This window comes from Bison bison, unplaced genomic scaffold (genome assembly GCF_000754665.1).
Source record: "Bison bison bison isolate TAMUID 2011002044 unplaced genomic scaffold, Bison_UMD1.0 scf7180017864299, whole genome shotgun sequence".
In the NCBI taxonomy this organism is placed as follows: domain Eukaryota; kingdom Metazoa; phylum Chordata; class Mammalia; order Artiodactyla; family Bovidae; genus Bison; species Bison bison.
The window spans coordinates 662,579-669,942 of NW_011494871.1; positions in this window are offsets into that span (position 1 = coordinate 662,579).

The following is a 7,364-nucleotide window of genomic DNA, read 5'->3' on the forward strand; positions in this document are numbered from 1 at the left end:
GAGCCTCTTGATGAAAGTAAAAGAGGAGAGTGAAAGAGTTGGCTTAAAGCTCAACATTCAGAAAACTAAGATCATGGCATCCGGTCCCATCACTTCATGGCAAATAGATGGGAAAACAGTGGAAACAGTCGCTGACTTTATTTTTTGGGGCTCCAAAATCACTGCAGATGGTGATTGCAGCCATGAAATTAAAAGATGCTTGCTCCTTGGAAGGAAAGTTATGACCAACCTGCTGTTGCTGCTACTGCTAATTCCCTTCAGTTGTGTCTGACTCTGTGCGACCCCACAGACAGCAGCCCACCAGGCTTCCCTGTCCCTGGGATTCTCCAGGCAAGAACACTGGAGAGGGTTGCCATTTTCTTCTCCTAGACAGCGTATTAAAAAGCAGAGACATTACTTTGTGAACAAAGGTCCATCTAGTCAAGGCTATGGTTTTCTAGTGGTCATATATGGATGTGAGAGTTGGAGTATAAAGAAAGCTGAGCGCCAAAGAATTGATGCTTTTGAACTGTGGTGTTGGAGAAGACTGTTGAGAGTCCCTTGGACTGCAAGGAGATCCAACCAGTCCATCCTAAAGGAGATCAGTCCTGGGTGTTCATTGGAAGGACTGATGTTGAAGCTGAAGCTCCAATACTTTGGCCACCTGATGTGAAGAGGTGACTCATTGGAAAAGACCCTGATGCTGGGAAAGATTGAAGTCAGGAGGAGAAGGGGATGACAGATGATGAGATGGTTGGGGCATCACCGTCTCAATGGACATGGGTTTGGGTGGACTCTGGGAGTTGGTGATGGACAGGGAGGCCTGGTGTGCTGTGGTTCACGTGGTTGCAAAGAGTCATACACAACTGAGCGACTGAACTGAACTGACTGAACTGATAAGCACCAAATCTGTGATACCCAATATGCGATGTGTTCCCTCCTTGTGCAGTGCCCAGCCTGTATAATCATATGTGACAGAGGCTGTGAGGAGTAAAATATTTTCTAGGGAAATTCATGTGCTTGATAGTAGCTCTGTCTGGAGAGATTGTAACTCCTTGTCAGAAAGGTAGGATTTCATAACCATTATAATCACTATGACTTGTTTCCAAATGATTTCTGAGTTTACCCAGAGAAGATGTCATTCAAGGATTTTATCTTTGTCTGGGCTCAGGATTCTGGGGGTGGCAGGAGGCTCAGAAAACTGAAGATAAGGGGCTCAATCAATTAGGACCCTCACCCTGAGTGACCCTTGACTTTACTGGGGTTTTAGAGAAAGTCCTTTATCTCCATTCCAAAGGCATTACTGGATAGAGACACATTTGCAATAAAAAAGAGAGATTCCTATTGCGTTTTGGCTCAGTTCAACAATTCTATGTACAAGCCACCTCAAAGAGACAAAAGCCTGGGAATTACCTGGTCGTCCAGTGGTTTGGACTCAGAGCTCCCACTGCCCTGTCCTGGTTCAATCTCTGGTCAGGGAATTAAGATCCCACAAGTTGCATGGCTTAAAACACACACACACACACACACACACACACACAAAACCATCTTCCCCCTAATCGCTCCCACGTCCCCCTGGAATTAAACAAACTCACCCAAAACATGAACCAAATGAATGTGATGACTAACGATGTTTCTGTAAAGTGATATTTGTTCTTCACACGGAGAATTTTGAAGAGCACGCATCAATGCGACAGTAATTCATTTCTCAACATTCTGTACTGTATTGTTATGGGTATTTAGCAGAATTTACTGACCAGGTCACTGATGATACTTTAGGCCATGTTCTGGGCTTACAAACATCTGTAGTTTATTCCAGTTGATCCTGGTGGTGCGTGAGGTGAGTTTAATGATCTCTGCATCCTGTACAGGTACAGAGTCTATGGGCAGGTCCTCCTGTGATGATGGAAAAGTTCTGCACATGTGTCTCCAGTACACACCTGCTGAATGCAGCCAGTGAGACTAAGGAACTAAACTTTATATTTGATTTAATGCTGCTTACCCATCCTGCTCTATCTTACAGGAATGCCTTATTTCTCAAGACTCTCCTACATTTGAACGAATGAATGAAAGAATGAACAAATGTTACTATTAAACCCTGAACACAGCTGACACAGAGCAATGAAAATATTTATGCTAACAATAGAAAGCACTTAATTTCACTATTTCAGGTCATTAAAAATACCCTTGTACAATATTCTAAAGGAGTTTTCGTTATTTGAGCATACTTGTGTTTGTGTGTGTGTGTGTGTGTGTGTGTGTGTGATTTTGGATGAGAGAATGAGTGTTTATTTTGGATTGGATAAAAAGTTATAGGTTTTTCTCCAGGCCACGTTCCAGCCTTCACTGATCCTACTTTGGAGCTAGAAAGCTAAATTCCCATCTGTTATTATGAAACTGACTTAATTACGGAGTCATGCAAGTAGAAAAAATCCACATGTTCTACTAGGGAATAAGGCTTTTTATAAGCAAGCTGTTATGCAAGCAGAAAGGGAAAGTCAAGGCAAAGGGAATTTACTTTGCACACATGCTGCACAAGCTGCCCTTTCAGAGCGGGGCCTTGGTGAAGCCTGAGCATCTTGGGTGCATGGCGTATGCAGCTCCAGCAAGGGCTTTCTGAAGAGACCCTCACCCTGGCCCACTTTGCTCCAAGCTCAGCCTGGACCACGGGGGCAGTGATCAGAGGCACCTCAGTTTGCCTTTAACTAGTTTCCATCCATAAATGTTTTCTGAACATTTATTATACTCAGTATAACTGGATGTGAATTATTAAATGTGTTTGAACTCAGATAAACAAGCTTTGTGCGTTAGATGAAAGAATGTGCATCTCCGAATATTTTACCGAAGCTGTCTGCAATCCTTTGCAAGTAAATATTTTTATCTGAGTATTTTTTTAACTTCCACTTTTTTCTCTCTGCCCCATTCCCCTATGTTAATCAACAATCTCCTTTCATACTGAACACGGATTTGTTACCTTAAATCTAGGGCACTCTACCGACTTAAAAGTGAGAGATTCATGTGAAGAAAAATCTTATTTTTGAATTTAAATATTAATACTAAGGAACTTTCCCTTAACAATAGTTATGTAGTTATTATATACACACACGTATACATATATATACACACATATATATATAGTTAGATGTGTGAGTGTGTGTGTAAGTGGCTTCAGTTGTGTCCAACTCTTTGTGACCCTACAGACTGTAGCCCACCAGGCTCCTCTGTCCATGGGATTCCCCCGGCAAGAATGCTGGAATGGGTTGCCACGCTCTCCTTCAGGAGATCTTGCCGACCCAGGGATTGAACCCACATTTCTTATGTCTCCTGCATTCTGGCAGGTTCTTTACCACTAGCACCACCTGAGAAGCCCCATAGTTACATAGGTAACTATGTAATGTCATGGTTATTGGCAGTTATTATACTCAGTATAACTGGGTGTGAATTATTAAATGTGTTTGAACTCAGATAAATAAGCTTTGTGCGTTAGATTAAAGAATGTGCATCTCTGAATATTTTATCAAAGCTGTCTGCAATCCTTTACAAGTAAATATTTTTATCTGAGTATTTTTTTAACTTCTAATTTTCTTTTTATACCACTTATTATTATACCACTTCAGTATTCTCACCTTGAGAACCTTGAGAACAGTTTGAAAAGGCAAAAAGATAGGACACTGAAAGAGGAACTCCCCAGGTCGGTAGGTGCCCAATATGCTACTGGAGATCAGTGGACAAATAACTCCAGAAAGAATGAAGGGATGGAGCCAAAGCAAAAACAACACCCAGTTGTGGATGTGACTGGTGATGGAAGCAAGGTCTGATGCTGTAAAGAGCAATATTGCATAGGAACCTGGAATGTTAGGTCCATGAATCAAGGCAAATTGGAAGTGGTCAAACAGGAGATGGCAAGAGTGAACGTTGACATCCTAGGAATCAGCGAACTAAAATGGTCTGGAATGGGTGAATTTAACTCAGATGACCATTATATCTACTACTGTGGGTAGGAATCCCTTAGAAGAAATGGGAGTAGCCATCATGGTCAACAAAAGAGTCCGAAATGCAGTACTTGGATGCAATCTCAAACACAACAGAATGATCTCGGTTCATTTCCAAGGCAAACCATTCAATAGCACAGTAAAAGGTTGCCATTTCCTTCTCCACCCCAACCCCTTTGATGAAAATAATCAATAAACAATTTATAATAGGAATAGAAAAGAGTTTTGTTTAAGCCAAGCTGGAAGACTATAACCTAGGAGACACAGATTCAAGAAGCATCTGTGGGCAGGTGATGGTTATAGGTACAACCTGAAGTGTCTCACACTGCCTTGTATATTACCTCTTGATATCAACCAGTTAATGAGCCTGGTTTCTGTGGTGTGAATGGACAGAGGGTAATTCACAGTCCGATGTCCATTTATTTTAGAACAGATTGAAATTATTGGCAGGTTCAAGTTAATTTGTAACTTCCATGTAAGAAATCTTTTGAGCCTAGCACAAACCGTCCACCCAGAATTTAGGGTCTAACAATCCTCCCCAAAGGCCCTGAGGTTGACTTCTCCGGCCTTGGCTGGTGCCAGTTAGAGAAGCAGTGCTTTCCATGTTAAGAAATATGACTCAAACTGATGTGGCTCTGGAGGGAGGCAGCATAGGACATTCAATGCAGAATATGCAAAATTAGGCCTACTCAATCCTTCTCTTGCACATTTCAACCCAAAGAGAACCCCTGGTCAAACGCCCTGTGGAATATAGGTTAGTAATATGTCTTACAAACAGTAAAAGATTTAAAAGAGTACATGGAACTTCAGTGACTGTATTTTCATGACATTGAGTGGTGACTATCCCCTTAATAAGTATTAAAAAGGATGATAAGCTTTATTGGTCGTGTTGTTAACCTCAGGAAACACTTGGTCTCAGTTATTTAAAAGATGAGAGAAAAAAAATTTCGATTTACATTTTCAGGCTAATTGGCTTCTAACTTTTATGGTTAAATAAATTGCCACGATAATTTTAAATATTTAACAGGCAATCACTGCATTTCATGGTATTTTTCTGGGCAGAAGAGGTGAAAGGTCTTCACAGTGCCTAATAAATTACTTATTAGATAAACTAAGTGTTGCCAAGCTGGAGTGGGAACCCAGTGGTGATAACACCTGTACTTTATTTAAGTACACCCAGTGGTGTACTTAAATAAACTTTTATGAATAAACAGTAACTATGAAACTGTTATGAGGGACTTCCCTGGTGGTCCAGTGGTTAGGAATCCACCTTACAATGCAAGGGTCACAGGTTTGATCCCTGGGCAGGGAGGATCCCACATGCTGCAAAGCAGCTACGCCCGTGTGCCACAGCTGCTAAAGCCTGCACACCTAGAGCCCGTGCTCTGCAACAAGACAAGCCACCACGATGAGAAGCCAGCACCCCACAACTAGAGAGTAGCTTCCTCTTGCTTCAGCTAGAGAAATCCCATGCAGCAGTGAAGACCCAGAACAGCCAAAAAATAAATAAACATATAAATCTTAAAAAAAAAAAAAAGACCTGTTATGAGCTCTGATACTGGTAGATCCACAGGGCCTCACATACACCAGGTGTTATAGACCAAATCCTGTCCCCCAAATTCAAATGTGGAAGCTCCACCCCCAGGATCCCAGAATGGGACAGTATTTGGAGACAGGGCCTTTAAGGAGGGATTAAGGAGGGCCTAAAAGGAGGCCCTGAGTGCAGGACTTAATCCAATCTGACTGGTGTCCTCATTTTTACTTATTTATATTTTGGCCACACAGTGCGGCCTGTGGGATCTTAGTTCCCTAACCAGGGATCAAACCTGTGCCTCCTGCATTGGAAGCGCAGAGTCTTAACCACTGGACCACCGAGGAATTCCTAGCATTTGACCTAAACACAGCCAACTTGTGTTCTCATCTGGGGCTTTGACCCAGGAGGGAGGCAAATAAAGGACAGGATGATTAGAAATGGTCCACAGGGGCTGGAACGAAACCAGGGCCCAGTGGGAAAGCAGGACATGCCAGAGCCCAGAGCACAGCTGTGTGACCACGCATCCACCCGCAAGAAGGCAGGTCTCATGGTACGGAGCCAGCAGGAACCCACAGCAGCAGACTAAGTGGGGTGGCCAATTTGTTCTGCTTTTCCTGGGATTTTCCTAGCTTGGCACTTGAAAATCCCACACAGGTCCTGAGCAGACAGTGAGGGCAAGTCACGGCTTTGGCCACTCACTTCTGGGGGATGGTTTTGGCTGGGTCTTACTGCCTGATCCGCTGTTGTTTGTCCAAACCTTGCTCCTTAGCTTCTCCGACAATTCCGAGTCACCTGATACCTTTCCAAAAAATTCCTTTTCTGCTTCAGTTAGCAACAATTGATTTTTCTTGGCTGCAACAAAGAATCCTGAGTCCTGACCCCTGAAGGGCCTTAGACTTTGTTCACAGGTCAAGGCCAGGAGGGACAGAGGGCTCCAGAAGGTTCTGAGCAGAGAGCGATGTGATCAGATTTTCACTGCAGGATGATCATGTGGAGAACAGACGGAGTGACAGCGAGAGAAGATGGGAGTGAAGAGGCAGTGGGGAGAGTCAGGGGTTAAGGAAACTGGGCAGCATGACACGGCTACTTGGCCTCTGGGTGGGAGGGGACAGACACGAGAATCTGTTCTCTCTGGAGCTTATATTTTAGTAACACAAGTTATGTGACCTTAGCATGTTGTCTGGCGATGTAGGCATGTGCTTAATAAGTAGTAGCTTCATGACAACATTTGAAACGAAAGAGATGATCCTGCACACTCTGGCAAGTAACAGTATTGTGCTTAAAGGGTGACCAAGTTGAAACGAACTTGAATCTGTTTCTGATTTAAAACAAAACAAAGACAATTGAGGGAGCTGGAAATTTACAGTCGGGAGATCTAAAGACATAATGAAAATGGAAACACAGCGACTTGGGGGCTCTGCAGTGTTCAGCAATTAATTCACCAAACACGCCGTAAGCAGCGGCTTGAGCCAGGCACAGATACTCTCAAGAGCGCCTCCCAGCTGATGAGCTTAGCTGGTGTGTGACTGCGGCAGAAAGCACCAGCTCAGGGACAGGAGCTTACTGTTCACTGCCAGCGAGAGCCTCAACTTCATGCCCCCTCAGCCCACTTGCCTCCTGAGTCCCAAGGGGGTAGCCCAGTGCTGCTGCACAGGCAGTGAGTTTGTGTCACAGCTGCTGCTGCTGCTAAGTCGCTTCAGTCGTGTCCGACTCTGTGCAACCCCATAGACGGCAGCCCATCAGGCTCCACTGTCCCTGGGATTCTCCAGGCAAGAACACTGGAGTGGGTTGCCATTTCCTTCTCCAATGCATTAAAGTGAAAAGTGAAAGTGAAGTCATTCAGTCGTGTCCAACTCTTC